Source organism: Geotrypetes seraphini, chromosome 1, assembly GCF_902459505.1.
Source record: "Geotrypetes seraphini chromosome 1, aGeoSer1.1, whole genome shotgun sequence".
NCBI classification, from domain to species: domain Eukaryota; kingdom Metazoa; phylum Chordata; class Amphibia; order Gymnophiona; family Dermophiidae; genus Geotrypetes; species Geotrypetes seraphini.
This window is the reverse complement of record NC_047084.1, coordinates 439,532,233-439,549,877: the sequence shown is the minus strand read 5'-3', so window position 1 is coordinate 439,549,877 and position 17,645 is coordinate 439,532,233. Positions and strand designations below refer to the sequence as shown.

Here is a 17,645-nt window from a genome sequence, read left to right as displayed (position 1 = left end):
AGAAAAACTAACAAATCAATTCTGGTAGAGACCAAACCAATTATGTCACTCAAAGCCCAAATGATCAAGTTACAACTGTATTATTTTGGTCACACTGTCAGAAGAGAAAGATCATTGGAGAAGAACATTATGTTTGGGAAGCTGGAAGGAACCAGGCGAAGAGGAAAATATGCAATCAGATGGCTTGATATTTTGAAAACAACCATGGGGATGACCCTTGATTAGTACACGCGCTGCGCCAGCCTAGCTCTTAGGGGTTTAGGAATATTAACAAATGCCCATATATTACCAGTCTAAATATTGTTTATTAATATTATCCATAAAGTCCACTTTCAAAAGGCATGTGGGCATGGGAGACCCCCCCAGGCGTGTAAATTGCACCTCTTGAAGCAAAGGACTCCAAAGAATCAATACTGGTGTGTTCCTTTATACCTTCACACTGACCAGTATGATATCACTCCTCATTGGCCAATCAGCCAACAGAGGCTGTCCTTAGGTTTTTTTTATGAACAAAGAAAATTCCTCTTAACATAGGAAAAGTTTTACAGATCATAATTTTGTTTGCATCAATTTCTGAATATGCATAAAACATTATAATATACCCAAAGAAAGCTTCCTCTCCCCATATTCCTTAAAAGTTTAAATCAAAACAGTTCTCTGACTCTTTTGCTTGAAACACTGACAGCCTTGGGTTTAGAGCCCCCCCTTAATGAGAATTCCTATACTGGGCCTCTAGGAGATTTCCATGGTAACAGTGTCTCTGGCTTTAACTTAACCATTTCTAGATGTTGCCTCTGGAATTTTCAAAACCTAAATTTATAGTAATTTATATGCACATTTCATATGTAAAGACACAACCAAAATTCACACACATAATCAAACACATTCTCATACGCATACGCATTCGCATTCGGGGCCCCAAACATTCATAAATCACACAACATATTTTCATTCATATTGGATACTTCTTTTTCTTCTATACTCAACATTGGAATGCCATGCACATCTGTTTTCACTCAGGCCATGAGGTTTCATTACAATCCAGACAAAGAACACTACAGGTCCTTTTTTTTAAGCGGGAAACCTTCAGTATGGTTTATACCACAAAGAGACACACAGAAAGACAGAAAACCAAAATGAAGTCATTAATACCTCTAGAAGTGTTATGTATATCCTGATTTCCCCTATGATTTGGCTTAATAGCAAAATACATAAAGAGAATATTATTATGCTTTTCCTTATCTGTAGTGTTTTTATGACCTTTGCTGCAATCCATATTCAGATTTTCATGCACCAACTTTTTGTACATTTCTATTGGGCGTAGCCTTAACTAACTAGATTTACCCCGAACCATACGAAAAGCAGGTGTTATATGTAGAAAAAATCTATAAAATACTCCACCAACATGTCCTGCACACTATCCATTCCATTAACGCATTATAGCGCCCCCCACCAGCCAGCGAGCGCCACTCCACACCCTGGAGGACTTTACTTGGACTAGAGCAAAAACAATCTCTTTTTAGATCTGTAATTCATCAAGATGCTTGGACTAGAATAAGAGTTGATTGCACCTAACTAACATTGTTTAATTTTGCTTTTATAAAAATGTTTAGGATACAGCCGAACAAGAACAATACTGAAGCAACAGGAAACAAGCCAAGAATTGTGACAAACATGTTCAAACCTGCTCTGAGCTGGTTCCTTCTAGTCCATTCAGGAAATAGGTATTTAGATTACCAGAAATAATTTCTCTGTGCAGTAACAGCTTGTGAAAGTATTTTACAAGCTGTTACTACACATGGAAATGCCTTCAATCAATAGGTAATATAATGGAATTATACCTTTTGGTTTTTAATAGCCACTGACACAGCCCTTGTCAGTAACATGGCCATGCTGGGCTCTTAGTTGATCATTGCTTTTAACCTTGTCATGGTGAATAAATTTTGCCTAGTATGTTATCTTACTAATAAAATAGTAAAGAATTGGTAAGAGCTCCAATTGATTTACATTTCATGATAACCTACCTTGCTTTTACTATACATTAGGCACTCATGGACAATTTTATTTTGGAAGAGGACATGAACTATACAGAATTAAGGAGAATGACTCCCTTAATCCCTCATGTAAAGCTCTAGCCAAAATAATCACTTTTTAGAGATTTATCCATGATTTTAAGGTGGTGTTAAACTCGATGTGGAAATTTTTCCCCACACACTTATAGAGGGGCATTTTCGATAGGATGCCCAAATCTGAGTTTGGAGATTTTGTAGAAGATGCACATGAATTATCAGAACTTCTGTCAATCCAAAGGACTGAGTGATGCACCAGAAGACATATCAACAATAGAGGCTTGTGGAGAAACCACATTTGATGTAGAAACATGTCGGTCCATAGAACCACTGGTCACTGGAGTGGAACTCTTGGTTTTTCCCTTCTGTTTGCCCATCTTATAACAAAGGAAAATATCTTTATAACTTCCCAAGCATCCTATAATATTCACAGCTCCTAGCATCTCCTTGCGGCTTCAAGGGGCCTAGCGAACATGATCATTTTCAAAATTGCAAAACATCTACTTTGGTTTTTTTTTAAATGTCCATTTTTCAGATGTGTGTCTATCTTTCTGAACAATTTTAGAAAAAAACACATCCAAAAGAAAAATGCACAAAACAAGCCGTTGAGACATAGGAGGGGCTTGCATTTTTAGTAGACTGGCCACACAGACATCCCAGCAGAGCAGTGGGGTACTGTAGTGAGCTTCATATAAAAAGTCAAGGTACATATCTCACTACAACCCCTTTGTAGTGTATGGTGAACTCTCCGAAACCCACCTAAAACCTACAGGACCCAACTGTACACCACACCAATAGTCCATATGCCTGCAGGTGGCACCTATATGTAGATTTGGTAGTAAGATTTGGGTGGGTTTTTGAAGGTTCACATAATCCACCATAAGTGTAATAGTTAGAGTGGGATATGGGTCTGGCTTTCTCAGAAGAATATGCAGCGATTACGATTGGTGCAAAACGCGGCAGTCAGGTTGATTTTTGGGCTGAAGAAATTTGATCTTGTAACACCTTCTGCATTGGCTGCCAATGGAGGCGCGTGTGAAATTTAAGTTCGGCTGTTTTTGTTTTATGGTTTTATTTAGGTTAGCTCATAAATATAACACTGACCTTTTTTCTTTTTCAACCAATAGACACAAGAGAAGCTCACACTTTAATTTTGTTTCCCCACCGGTTAGATGATGTAGACTTAAAAATATATCATCAACATCTTTTTATGTATCAGGCAGCATTAAGGGGTAAAGATTTGGAAAAATTGCTTTTGCTTACTAATACTTATGAGGAATTTAGGCGACACCTAAAAACATATTTGTTCTTGAAGCACTTAGGTAGCTGATTTGCAAAATCTTATACAATAACTGATCTTTAAGGTTTTTAGTTACTAGTTTTTAACTTTGTAAGTTTTACTCAATTTGTAGGATTTTTAACTATTGTAAACCGCATAGAACTTTATGGTCCTGCGGTATATAAACTTTTATTATTATTATTTTCTCTATAGTCCACTGAACCAATCACTAGGCTACTCTAGAGACCTACTTGCTTCTCCACTAAGACTGGCCATAACATCTGAAGTTGTCATACAGATAGGTGTCTACTATTTCATTCACTTCTTTGGGAAGTAGGAGAAGATCAGTGACCACTGAAGGAGTGTGGAGGGGGGGTCATGTTTATATCTTTCCAGAGGTCATCTGGTCAGTTAGGGCAGTGTTTCTCAATTTCTTCAAGCCAAGTACCCCCTATGCCTAACAAATACCAATTGAGTACCCCCGCCTAAGCTCCTCCCCAGACCCCACACCCATAATATTAATACTAATTGTAAAGCAATTTAATCCATCCATTTTTCATATACACACAATATAATCTTATTAATACATAATGGCAACCTCAAAGTTTAAAAAACACAAACCACACTGTATGCACAGAAAATGTTAATTATCATTTATATTTGGGGTTTTTTTTTTCAAAGAGGTCAAGGTAAATGACTTTAAAATATGCAATCAGTAACACCTATAGAAAACTAGACAAATATAGAGCAAAATATAGAAAGCAGATATAAATTCACAAAACTGACATATTTTGATCACTAAATTAAAAATAAAATTATTTTTCCTATCTTTGTTGTCTGGTGATTTCATGAGTCTCTGGTTGCATTTCTTTCTGACTGTGCATCCAATATTTCTTTATTTCTGCCTCTTGCATGCTTCCTCTCCTCTGGACCCCATTCCCTTCCCCAACCAACATCTCTCTCTCTGTCCCACCATGAGTCCAAGTTTTCTTCCTCTCTCCTCTACCCCTATTGCAATGTGTCTCCCTCTCTCTCTCTCTCTCTCACCATCTATCTGTCTTGAGAGATCGAGGCATAGCTCCCACCCTCTACTGCCATATACAACATTTCTCCCTCTCTCATCCCCCAGCACAAAGCCACATTTCTCTCTCCATCATTATGTCCAGCATTCCTCCTCCTTGCATCTCCTTCAATCTGCCCTCTCCACCACCATAGCCAACATTTCTTCCTCTCATCCTTCTATTCCCCATTCATCTCTACCTCACTCCCCTCTCTCTATGTCCAATTTTCCTTTCTTCCTTTCCCCATGTGCACCATCTCTCACTCACACACTCATGCCCATCAATTCTCTCTTTCTAGTATGTGTCAAGTTAGGATAAAAACTTGTATCATAAAATTTGTGCTGAATCTATGGCAAATTGTAACCTGTTAACTATAACTGTAGATTATATGAGGCTCATAATCGAAAGAGAAAAACGTCCAAGCACCGAAAATAAAAAAGGGTTTTGGACGTATATCTAAATGACCTAGGCCTTCATAGTGCCGCTCAACGTCCAAAGCTAAATGGGGCGTTTCGGGAGGCTTGTCGAGGGTGGGAATTGGGCGGGATGTGGGCTGGCTTAGACTTAGTCATACATCTGTATAACCGAAAGTTATACAGCCCAGGATCGATGGAACTTGGACGTAAAACATGGTCTAAGTCACAAAAAACCACCTAAAGTCACCAGATAAGCACTGCAAACACATAACACAGACCCCCACACACTACCCCAGTGATCACCAACCCCCCCAACCCCATAAAAATTTTATTCACAACTTTAAATTTCAGCTTCCAGACCATCATTACCTGGCCGCCTGAAATAGGAAAGCCTAGTCATCCAGCCCAGAGGCAGCTTAAGTCATCTTGGGGGTGGGTTAGGGACCCATAGAGAGGAGGACCCATTCCCATAAGCCCCTGTAATCACTGCATTGATACTGAAACATGTGCACTCCCCTATATACCCCAAAACCCTTTTTTACTGGCATATAAGTGGCTCCTGCAGCCATAAGGACTATTGGGGTGGTAGATAAGTGGGTCTAGGGGATTCTGGAGGTGGTTTGGGGGGCTCACCGTCACTTATAAGGGATATGTAGTGAGGAGAAGCCATGGCACCCTTTTTGTGAAGTTCACAGCAGTGCCTTATAAGGTACCCCAGTATTTAGGTGGCATATCTGGGTGTGCAGTCCATCACTTTGCAGACCCCTCCCACGTCCAACAGGGATTGTTCTAGGCGTTTTGGACTTGGATGGAAAGTTGGACGGAAATGTGATGTCTTGGCGGAACCGCTATCCGCGCTCTTCAATCTCTCCCTTAGTACGGGTAACGTCCCGTTGGACTGGAAGACGGCTAACGTCATTCCACTCCACAAGAAAGGCTCCAAGATGGAGACAGCAAACTACAGACCGGTAAGTCTCACATCAATAGTGTGCAAACTAATGAAAACTTTAATCTAACGCCAATTGGATATGATCCTGAACGAGGAGAACCTACGGGATCCCCGTCAACATGGATTTACTAAGGGGAGATCCTGCCAATCCAACCTGATCAGCTTTTTTGACTGGGTGACGAGGAAGCTGGATGTTGGTGAGTCCCTGGACATCGTATACCTGGACTTCAGTAAAGCATTCGATAGCATACCACACCGCAGGTTGCTGAGCAAGATGAGTTCTATAGGATTGGGCGACACATTGATGAAATGGGTTGGGAACTGGCTTGGAGGTAGGCTTCAGAGGGTAGTGGTGAACAGCACCCCCTCCGAAATGACGGAGGTAATCAGTGGAGTGCCGCAGGGCTCGGTCCTGGGCCCGATCCTATTCAACATCTTTATAAGAGACTTGGCAGAAGGGCTGCGAGGTAAAATAACATTATTCGCCGATGACGCCAAACTAAGCAATGTAGTGGGCAAAAGTACAACAGACATAAATTCAATGTCCGACAACATGATGCACGACCTACTCCTACTGGAGCACTGGCTAGGTCCTGGCAACTCAGCTGCAATGCCAAAAAATGCAAAGTCATGCACCTGGGCAGCCAAAATCCATGCAAGACTTACACCCTTAATGGCGAGAGCCTAACAAGAACTGAAGCAGAACGAGACTTAGGGGTGATCGTCAGTGAGAACATGAAGACTGACAATCAAGTGGAGCAAGCTTCATCCAAGGCAAGGCAAATCATAGGTTGCATACGCAGGAGTTTTGTCAGCCGTAAGTCTGAAGTCATTATGCCATTGTATAGATCCATGGTGAGGCCCCACCTGGAATACTGTGTGCAATTCTGGAGGCCGCATTACCGTAAGGATGTGCTGAGACTGGAGTCAGTCCAGAGAATGGCCACCCGGATGGTCTCGGGACTCAAGGATCTCCCGTACGAGGAACGGCTGGATAAGTTGCGCAGTACTCACTCGAGGAACGCAGAGAGAGGGGTGACATGATCGAGACATTCAAGTATCTCACGGGCCGCATCGAGGTGGAAGAAGATATCTTCTTTTTCAAGGGTCCCACGGTAACAAGTGGGCATCCGTGGAAAATCAGGGGTGGGAAACTGCACGGGGACACCAGGAAATTCTTTTTCACTGAAAGGGTGGTTGATCGCTGGAATAGTCTTCCACTTCAGGTTATTTAGGCCAGCAGTGTGCCTGATTTTAAGGCCAAATGGGATAGACACGTGGGATCTATTCACAGAGAAAGGTAGGGGAGGGTCATTGGGGTGGGCAGACTAGATGGGCCGTGGCCCTTATCTGCCGTCTATTTCTATGTTTCTATGTTTTTAAATGTGGTATAAAGATGGACAATTTAGTGGCTTGGACTATCAGATCGGCAGGACGTATAATTAGACGATTTTCAAAAGTTAAAAAAAGTTGGACGTATCTTTCGAAAATGTGTCTTAGGCTCTTTTTAACTTTGGATGACATGCGAGATGGATGTAAACGGACTTAGACGTCCCTTTCGATTATGCCCCTCTATGTTTAACCTGTAACCTGTTCTGAGCTCTTTGGGGAAAACAAATTAAATTAATAAAGATGTTTAAATACCTACATGGCATAAATGTACAGGAGGTGAGTCTCTTTCAATTGAAAGGAAGAAATGGAATGAGGGGCATAGAATGAATGTGACAAGGGGACAGATTCAGAAGTATCCTCAGAAAACACTTTTTCATAGAAAAGATTGTGAATGCTAGGAACGGTCACCTGGTGGATGTGGTGGAGACAAAAAGTGATCTGAATTCAAGAACGCTTAGGACAAGTATGTTGGTTATCCGAGGGAAAGGAGGGGATAGTAGATGGCATGGTTAGGCAGACTAGATAGGCCATATGGTCTTTATCTGTCTTCATTTTTTTATGTTTCCTGTGTTTTATTTTTCTAACATATTTCCCCTCTCCCGCCTTTCTTCCAAAGTATATATAATTGTAATGAATTATTTAACCCATACTTTTTATGACAATGTTCAACCTCAAAATGCTAAACATTTTAGAAAAAAACTAGTTTTATAGCCAGTTACATTAACGGGTGCTAGAATATATGTGTGTGTCTGTCTTTATTTCTTTCTCTCTCTCTCCGTAGCCGCTTTCTGTATTTCTGTCTTTCTTTTTCCTTGGTTGTCCACCACCACCCCTTGCTTGCTCCACCTGTCCATTCTCCCTTCCTTTTACCTCCCCTTTCACTGCTCTCCTTATCCAGCAGCAGCCCTTCTCCCTTTGTTTTACCTCCCCCCTGCTAGAATATATGTCTGTCTTTCTTTCTGTCTCCCTCCCTCCCACTATCTGTCTTTCTCCCTGCCCCCTATGAAGCAGCATTTCTGTCCCCCCCTGCATCTTTAAAAAGGTCTTACTTCACCACCCTGGCAGCAAGGGAGGGAACCGGGCAACCTCACCTCCATGGTAGAAACGGTGCTAGGGCAAGGGCAGAGTTTATTTATTTCAGTTTGGCATCAGAAGGGCAGGCTGGAGCCACTCCCCGTGCTTCCTAGTTTGGCTGGACTGGGGAACCTGCAAGGACTGCAATAAAAGAGGGAAAAGTTGAGGCGAACGTACTCTTAGACCACCCGCAGGTGACAGCCGTAGTGATTGACAGCTCCCCTCTGACATCATCGGTGTGTGGCGCCCTGGCGTGTGGGGGTGGGGGGAACTCTCTCTGCGTTGCCGGATGAGAGGTAATTTTGGGTCACTGCTGTGCAAGATTTGTCTCGATCCCTTCCTGAAGCTGGAGAGGGACGGGAAAAGCTCGCGATCACCTCCTTGTTCCGTATTGTGCTCGGGGTACCTGAATTACCTGCCTCCCTGTCTGTGTGTGCGCGGCAGTTCTCATTTCTCGGTGTGGAGCCCGGGCTTTTTTTAATTTTGAAGTTGCCATGGCGGCTATCCTCAGTCGCAGAGGCGCGAGGTGTAGAGTAGTGGGGCCCGATGCCTTGCACGCTTTCACCGCTCCAGCCAGCTTCTTAGCCCTTTTCGGCATCTGCCCTCCGCCATCAGCCTTCCTCCCAGCAGCCGCCACTCCAAGCGTCCTGGAGTCCTATGTAGTAAGCGCGCATGCAAACTCTTGCTGGCACAGCGCGACACAACAGGGATCAAGGAAGCACGCGGTGAGAGTGCGCATGCGCGCTTAGTGTTTTATTATTATAGATATACCCAAAAAGAAGTGTACAAGCCAACAGAATTGGTGGATGCAGATATTGGGACAATCCTTTTTAAAAATGAGATTGTACGACAGACAATTATAGAGACCCCTGAAGCAGGCAGAAAGATGAAACACTGGCAGTGTTGGGTCTTTTGTTGAATAAAGAACTTTTGGTTCCAGCTCTGTTGGCTTGTGTACTTCTTTTTGGGTGTTATTGACTTTTTCTGTGTATTTGTAGACCCCCTTTCTTTGTGTTGAACTAGAAAGAGATATACAACAGACAAATCAGCAAACAATAAATACAAACATAGTCCTATAACTGTATCTATAGTCTAAAAATTGTAAACAAATTAATGAAAATAGAAACCATTTTCATAAATGAGCAATATCCTTACAAACAAATATGCTTTACATTTTTTATGGAATACCATAATACCTGATAAAATTCTAATTTCATTTAGGGCTCCTTTTACTAAGGTGCGCTAGCATTTTTAGCGCACGCAGGAAATTACTGCGCGCTATGCTTCTAGAACTAACGCCAGCTCAATACTGGCGTTTAAGGTCTAGCATGCGCGGCAACGTAGCGTGCGCTATTCCACACGACAAAGTCCTAGCGCGCCTTCGTAAAAGGAGCCCATAGTAAATAAGTCCACGATAATGGTAGAAATACTGTAAAAAGCTCTTCTTAAGAGATTCGCTCGCTCACATTCCTAACACAAGTAACTACAAATGTATTTGTATGACGAGAATAAACAGGATGTTTTTATTCATATTCTTGCATCGTACAAAATACATACTGAGATTACCCATGTGTCAACTTAAAAACCATCATCAAAATTGAATATGTAATTCTCATACTCAATCAGCTGCTAATATATCTCTACAAACATGGCGTGATATGATCAAATCTAGTTTTTCTCAAAGGCAGCCATGCCACAACATTCTGAATCAACTACTGGGCCATAAGAATACTTACATATAGATCCACAACAGCATTACAGTAGTTTCCAAGTTTCCAAGTTTATTAGTTTTTAATATCCCGATCATAAAACAAATATCTGACTGGTTAACAATAAAATTTAAAAGAGAGAAAAAATTAGAAAGAAATAAGAGTAAGTGCGCAAAAGTAAATGAAGTGAACGTAAATGACGTAGACTGACAAACTGGAAAGTGAGGATAAATGGGGAGGAAGGGAAAAGTTACATAATTTAGAAGAAATGAGATAGGGGGGAAGGATAGAACGAGAAGGGTAAGGGTGCCTGGTTGATGAGGATAAGGCTGAGAAAAATATATTAAAAAAAAAAAAAAAAGTTTAGATTATGATTTATCAAAGGCATCTTGAAATAGGAAAGTTTTAAGCATAGTCTTGAATTGGGTAATTGGAGTTCGTCGCGGAGAAATTGAGGAAGAAAATTCCATAATGTGGGTGCAGTTATTGCAAAGTTGGTTTTACGAGTATAATAGGATTCTTTTAAGGATGGAATGAAAAGAAGTTTTTGGTCGGTTGATCTTAGAGAACGGGGGGAACTTTGAGGTATTAGTAATTTGTCAAGAAATAAAGGCAAATGAGAAAGTTTGATTTTGAAGGCGAGCAGGATAATTTTATAGATAATGCGGTGGGTGATAGGGAGCCAATGAGCCTCTTTGTCAAAGGAATATTAAGGATCTGGTAAATCAAGTACAGGTCATAGATGACTCTGTGTTTTATAGAATGTAACTTGCACAATAATTTTTATATGTTGCCTCATGGATTGCTGAGAGTCAAGCATTACAACCAAATGTGTCTTCAAGGACTTGATGCTAGCATTCAAATACTTGCATGACATGGCGCCGAGCTACATGATGACCAAGGACCTAATTTACAAAGCCGCGATAGTGGCTGCTGCACGACAGCAGCCCCAAAACCCATGGACATTTAAAGGGCTTCGGGGCTGTTGCCGCACGGCTTTGTAAAACAGGCCCCAATCTTCCTCAGTAAGTGCCAAACAAGCGCCTTTGCTCCCAGGATGAAATACGCCTTATAACGCCACGCCCCCCGGTCATGCCCTTTAACTGCAAACCACCAAACAACGTTCCTACTCCCACTTCATACCACTGGAATCAACTGCCCCCACAGATCAGATCCCTTAAAAGACTCCTGAACTTTAGGAAAGCAATAAAAACATACCTCTTCATCTAACTCCCCTGCCCACAACCGATGAATTAGAAATAAATATGTATTGCTATTAGATCCTCAGTACGTGTAACGTTAGAATAAAAAATTGTTTTGAAAAATCTTGCACTATAAAAATGGCAAATTGTAACCGGTAAACTGTATATTATGTATATTGGTATTCGATCACAGTATGTGTCGAGTTAGAAAATAAACTTGTATTAGGTTAAAATACATAATATACAATAACTGTATATTATGTATTTTAACCTATAACCCATTTTGAGCTCATTAGGGAGAATGAGATAGAAAATGAAATAAATAAATACATAATTTCAGATTTAACAGAAATAGGAACAATCTCTAAATTGCAGTATTAATAGTTGCTGTAGCCCAGGATCACATGAGTTATCAGAACCCTTGTCATTATAAAGTTATAGTTAAACTACTTTTAGATAATCATGATATTGTGCCTTGAAAGCAAGAAATTGCAGTAGTTGATATGTAAGCGAAGCAAACAACAAACAACAAATTATAATGTCATTAGCATAAAAGTGACAATATAGATAAAAAAGTCTGTATAGTTGCATAGAATAGTCCACTGTAGAAATTAAACAATAAAGGAGACAGAGCTAAGCTTTGAAGAACACCATCTTTCCAGTTCTAATCATCCAATTCTCACCTGCTGCACGTGCCCACAAATGTAAGAATGAAAACAAGCTAATGTAATTAACTATGTTTAGATTGTTAATACGATTTTATCACAGCATCTTATGACCAATGTTTAATTTATATTGTATTATCTTTCATCATTTGTTTGTGTATATTATTTATTTTTGAAGTTTTGACAAATATATTTTGGGGGAAAAAAAGAATGACACCAAGCTAATATACTTACTCTAAAACCAATTGTACACAACAACTTTATTTGAATGACTGAATCGATGACAGATAAAATATCAATAAGACCAATAAGTAATAAAAAAGTAAGCATTATCAAATGTATCATACCTATCAAAGAGGTCAGCTTCAAAGCTCAGGAGTCCTAGACTTTTATGCCAATTAATGACCTGGAATGAGCTAAAGCCATAGAGAAGAAGAATGTGCTAGAAGAGCTCCAATGTCAAATCCCTAAGCATCAGGAACTGGCTAAGTCTCAATTCAAAGGTGTGATTGAGAAGCTGAAAGTTGTTTGTAGTGATAGAAAGGCTAACCAACCCACTTGCGGTTTAGCCTCCTGTAAACAAACTTCTGGCTGCTAAAGTTCTCTACTTCAGGCCTCTGTGTTAGACTGCTTTCTGACTCCAGTTGTGGTGCATTTCTGTTAGCTAGTCTAGCCCCTAATACTTGTAAATTCAGTTTTGATTAGTGAAATAAAAGCATCAGCTCCATCTCTTTTCATGTCCAGTTCTTCCTATCTGCTAGACTGAAATCTTTTCTACTCAACTTAAAACTTGAGTAGAAATGAGCTATTGTTGCTTGTAAGTTCCAGATTCAATCTTCTGTGAGACCAAGTGCAGCTCCCATCATCAAGGGCCTAGATCCACTTTCAGTTCCACAAGTGTTTCAAGGGTAGTCACCTGATATATTTTCCCTAGAAATTCTATAAAATCACCAACTAATAAGTAGGGGAGGAAGATGTTGGGAGATCAGTTGGCCAGTGAGATTTTGCTTGTACACATTGCATTTTTTAATTTTTAATATATATAATTATTTTTGTCATTATTTGCATATTTTGTTTTAATGAATGTTGGTATGTTCATATATTTATGTTTTTGAACCATAGACTCCTGATGCAGGCCAATTTGGCTGAAACACGTACATATTGAGTCTCTATTTGAATGAATAAAGTATTACAGCACCCTGAGGTCACCTTCACTGTCCTTTTTGGAGTTTTACAGGAACCAGGTTTGGGAGATTTACTTAAATGTCGTGCATATTGTTGACCATGGTGGGCCTTACTTTAGCAGTCATCAACAAATAAAACAAAGACTTTGCACTAATCCATTAGAATATGCTTTTTAATTATATTGCATTGTACAAATCATTATCCCTTGGATTTTATATGCGCCCAAAATTGTTCATGTAATTTAATTGTGTAACAAACAGAAAACTAACAATAATTGGACACAAATAACCAATTATTGCAGTTAATTAGCTCCAATTAGGATATGTGGTTGTATCTTTGTAAGTGCTATTCTATAAAAATGTGCATGCAAATGAAAAGGAGGTGTGACCATAGGAGCGGCATGGGCGGGACAGAAGTGTTCACTAAATATGTACATAGTATTATAGCATTCTGTGGATCCACTTCTAACTTACATGCACTGATTTATACCAGGATTTATACACAGTAGAGCTGATTTTCAAAGCACTTTGTGTGTCCAAGTGCTTTGAAAATGAGCCCCGATGCATTAGTCTATAAATGGTGACCAACTTAGCGCTGTTAATAGAATAGTGCTCAGTGGGCCTGATTCTATCTAGGGCATCTAAAAATTAGGCACTGACTAGTGAGGTGCTAAACACAATTTAGGTTAGGCACACTTATGCAGTCTTCAGAGAAGAAAAAATGGTAAAACTAGAAGGCATAATTTAAGGTTGCAGGGAGAAAGACTCATGAGCAATGTTAGGAAATTTTTCACAGAGAGGGTGGTAGATGCTAGGAATGTCCTCCCAAGGGAAGTGAAGTGGCAATGAGGAAAATGGTGATGGAATTCAAAAAAGTGTGGGATAAACATAGATGATCTCTAATTAGAAAATGAAGGATGTAAATTAAAGAACTAAGGCCAGTATTCGGTGTAGGATGGGCTATGATGGGCATCAATGGGAACCCCATTAACTTGGAACATAAGGATGTTACTGACTAGACTTTACAGTAGATATCCTGCAAACAATTGCATGGTTGAATAGGCTGGAGTGAGCTTGGACGGCAACTTCAGCATTTGGACCCTAAGACAATACCAGGTGAACTTTACATAAATATCAAAGAAGAGACAAGTTAATTTAATCATGTATTTTTAAAGGGTATAACTAATGGGCAGACTGGATGGACCGTTCAGGTCTTTATCTGCCATCATTTACTATGTTACTATGCTAGCTATCCTAATTTTTAGGCTTACCATATGTATGTGAGGGTTCTCTTGGTCTAAATACCTGTATCTAAGTTAGGCACCTACTGACCAAAACAGGCACCTACATATAAAACACACTCAGGATCCACTCTCTAACCACATGGATGAAAACTGGAATAAGCACAAACAACATCAACGCAGGTGCCATAAGGTGGTAAAAGGGACTACGAGGAAAAAATAGCCAAGGAGGCAAAAAACTTCAAGCCGTTCTTTCAATATATTAAGGGGAAACGGCCCGCGAGGGAAGCGGTGGGGCCTTTGGATGACCACAGAATAAAGGGAGTGCTATAGGAGGACAAAGAAATTGCCGACAAACTGAACACATTTTTTGTGTCTGTATTTACCGAAAAGAATATAGACAGCATACCGGAACCCATCAGGCTATATACTGGAAATGAAGACGGGAAACTGACAGGGTTGACGGTCAGTCTAGAAGAGGTATGCAAGCAGATTGATAGGCTTAAGAGCGATAAATCCCCAGGACCAGATGGCATCCATCCGAGGATCATCAAGGAACTGAAAGGGATGATAGCTGAAGTGCTTCAGCTAATAGCCAATCTGTCGATCAAATTAGGAAAGATTCCGGAAGACTGGAAGGTGGCCGATCTTCAAAAAAGGTTTGAGGGGAGATCCGGGAAAATACTGACTGGTGAGTCTGACCTCGGTACCGGGAAATATGGTAAAGGCGCTGATAAAAGACCGTATCATTGATCACCTAGATGGACACGATATGATGAGGAACAGCCAGCATGGTTTCAGTAAAGGCAGATCTTGCCTGACGAACTTGCTGCACTTCTTCGATGGAGTAAACAGACGGATAGACAAGGGCAACCTGGTCGACATTGTATATCTGGATTTTCAGAAGGCGTTCGACAAACTTCCACATGAATGAATACTTTGCAAAATTGAATGCCATGGAATCAAGGGTGAAATACTCACGTGGATTAAAAACTGGCTGGAGCATAGGAAACAGAGAGTGGGGGTAAATGGACAATTCTCAGAATAGAAGAGCATCAGCATGGGGCGCCGCAAGGCTCAGTGCTTGGACCTGTGCTCTTCAACATCTTTATAAATGATCTGGACATTAGTATGACGAGTGAGGTGATTAAATTTGTGGACGATACGAAGTTATACAGAGTAGTGAAGACACAGGGGGATTACGAAGATCTGCAACGTGACATAATCAAACTCGAGAAATGGGCATCGACATGGCAGATGAGGTTCAATGTGGATAAGTGCAAAGTGATGCATGTCGGGAACAAAAATCTCATGCATGAATACAGGATGTCCGGGGTGGTACTTGGAGAGACCTCCCAGGAAAGGGACTTGGGAGTTCTGATCGACAAGTCCATGAAGCCATCTGCACAATGTGCTACGGCGGCGAAAAGAGCAAACAGAATGCTAGTAATGATCAAGAAGGGGATCACGAACAGATCAGAGAAGGTTATCATGCCGCTGTGCCAGGCATTGGTGCACCCTCACCTGGAGTACTGCGCCCAGCTCTGGTCGCCATATATGAAGAAGGACACGGTACTACTCAAAAGGGTCCCGAGAAAAGCGACTAAAATGGTTAAGGGGCTTGAGGAGTTGCCGTACAGTGAGAGATTGGAGAATCTGGGCCTCTTCTCCCTTGAAAAGTGGAGCTGTGAGGGGACATGATTGAAACATTCAAAATACTAAAGGGAATAGACTTAGTAGAGAAAGACAGACTGTTCACCCTGTCCAAAATAGGGAGAACGAGAGGACTCTCTCTAAATTTGAAAGGGGATAGATTCCGTACAAACGTAAGGAAATTCTTCTTCACCCAGAGAGTGGTAGAAAACTGGAATGCTCTTTTGGAGTCTGTTATAAGGGAAGACAAAGTTGGACAAGTTCATGCTAAACTGGTGAGACTGGACTCATTTGGAGCACTGGTCTTGACCTTGAGGTCGCCGCGTGAGTGGACTTCTGGGCAAGATGAACCACTGGTCAGACCCAGCAACGGCAATTCTTATGTTCTTATGAACCTTGGACTAGGCACCTACCTCAAAATGATAGGTACCTACCAAGTTAGGTACATAACATCCAATCAAGTGCAATTTATGTCAACTACAAGGTGTTAATTGTCAATTATCAGTGCTGATTAAGTGTAATAAACAATTAAAGCCATCTTTTACTAAGCTGTGGTAGAGGTTTCTACCATATCCTGGAGTGCTAAATGCTCCGATGCTCAAAGGAATTCTATGAGGAACTCTTTTGCATTATTTTTTTGTGAAACTTAAGAGTTAATGCAAATGTGTGGTAACCTTAGAGCCCTGTATTATATCAGTCCCTACATGTTCCCAATCCAAGAAATTAATTATGCTTTATTAGAATGAAAAATAGGGCAATCACAATTAATGGACAAAACATTTGTTGGTTAACACCAAAAATTTGACTACATAAGCTCATTGGAAGAGTTTGCTAGTGGTTTATAAGGGGCAATTAACATTTTAAGGATTTCACATAAAAGTAAAATAAGCAAGCAGTTAAAAAACAAGAAAAATAAGACAGATAAAACTCAAAATCTTTTCACCTTCATGCTCAGAGAACTGCAAACAACAAATGCTATTAAATTACAGCAACAGTTGTGTAGTAATGAGAACCCAGAAGCCAAATCATTAAAAGCCATACCTGCTTTGTTGAGGTAATTCGTCACCGATTACCTATGCAGGTATATGATTGTCAGAAGATTTTTTTTTTCTGTTATCACCTGTTTGGAGAAATAAAAAGCAACCAAGTATTAAAAGCTTGTTCAAGTTTCAAGTTTTCAAGTTTATTTATTATTTGATTAATCGCCTATTCCAAATTCTAGGCGATGTACAAATTGGTAAAATAAATTGTCTATGCCTTTATCTCTAGACATCATGAGATCTTTGGGCATGAGAACAACTCATAGGTATAAGCTCTCTTTTCCATCATTAAGAGGAATCAAATCCATTAGTAAAATGTCACACTCCTTTCCATACTAACTGTGATATGGAATGGACTATGTCCTCAATTAGACTGTGTTTATCTCTTCAGATCTTTTGCAAAACCTTAAAAACCACTATGTTTCATCGCTTTTTAGGCAATAGGTCCAATGAATGTTAATGGATCTTTTTTTGTGATCTAATTATGTAAACCAAATCGAGCTCCTATTTTTAGAAGATGATTTGGTATATAAGACTAAGAATTAGATAACATTCCTAAAGCAAACTATAGTCAAGAAACAGGCACGAAACCCATGTTTCCTGAACCACGCTGATGCCAGTTCATTTTCAAATGCAATAGAAAGCGATGGTTAGAAAAGTGCAATGTCAGAACAACGCTTTTTCATGAGAATAAATAATTGTCTCACTAAG

General features: G+C 40.2%; 1 protein-coding gene across 5 annotated transcripts in view; it reads right to left on the bottom strand.

Annotated features, from left to right (window-relative positions):
* The window catches only part of LINGO2 (leucine rich repeat and Ig domain containing 2), a 2,394,831-nt gene that overhangs the window by 1,499,688 nt on the left and 877,498 nt on the right, over window positions 1-17,645 (bottom strand). For all 5 annotated transcript variants that reach the window (XM_033919804.1, XM_033919821.1, XM_033919813.1 and 2 more), the window contains exon 4: window positions 16,936-17,014. The gene's annotated coding sequence lies outside the window, so the exon portion shown is untranslated. The remainder of the gene's footprint in view (window positions 1-16,935; window positions 17,015-17,645) is intronic.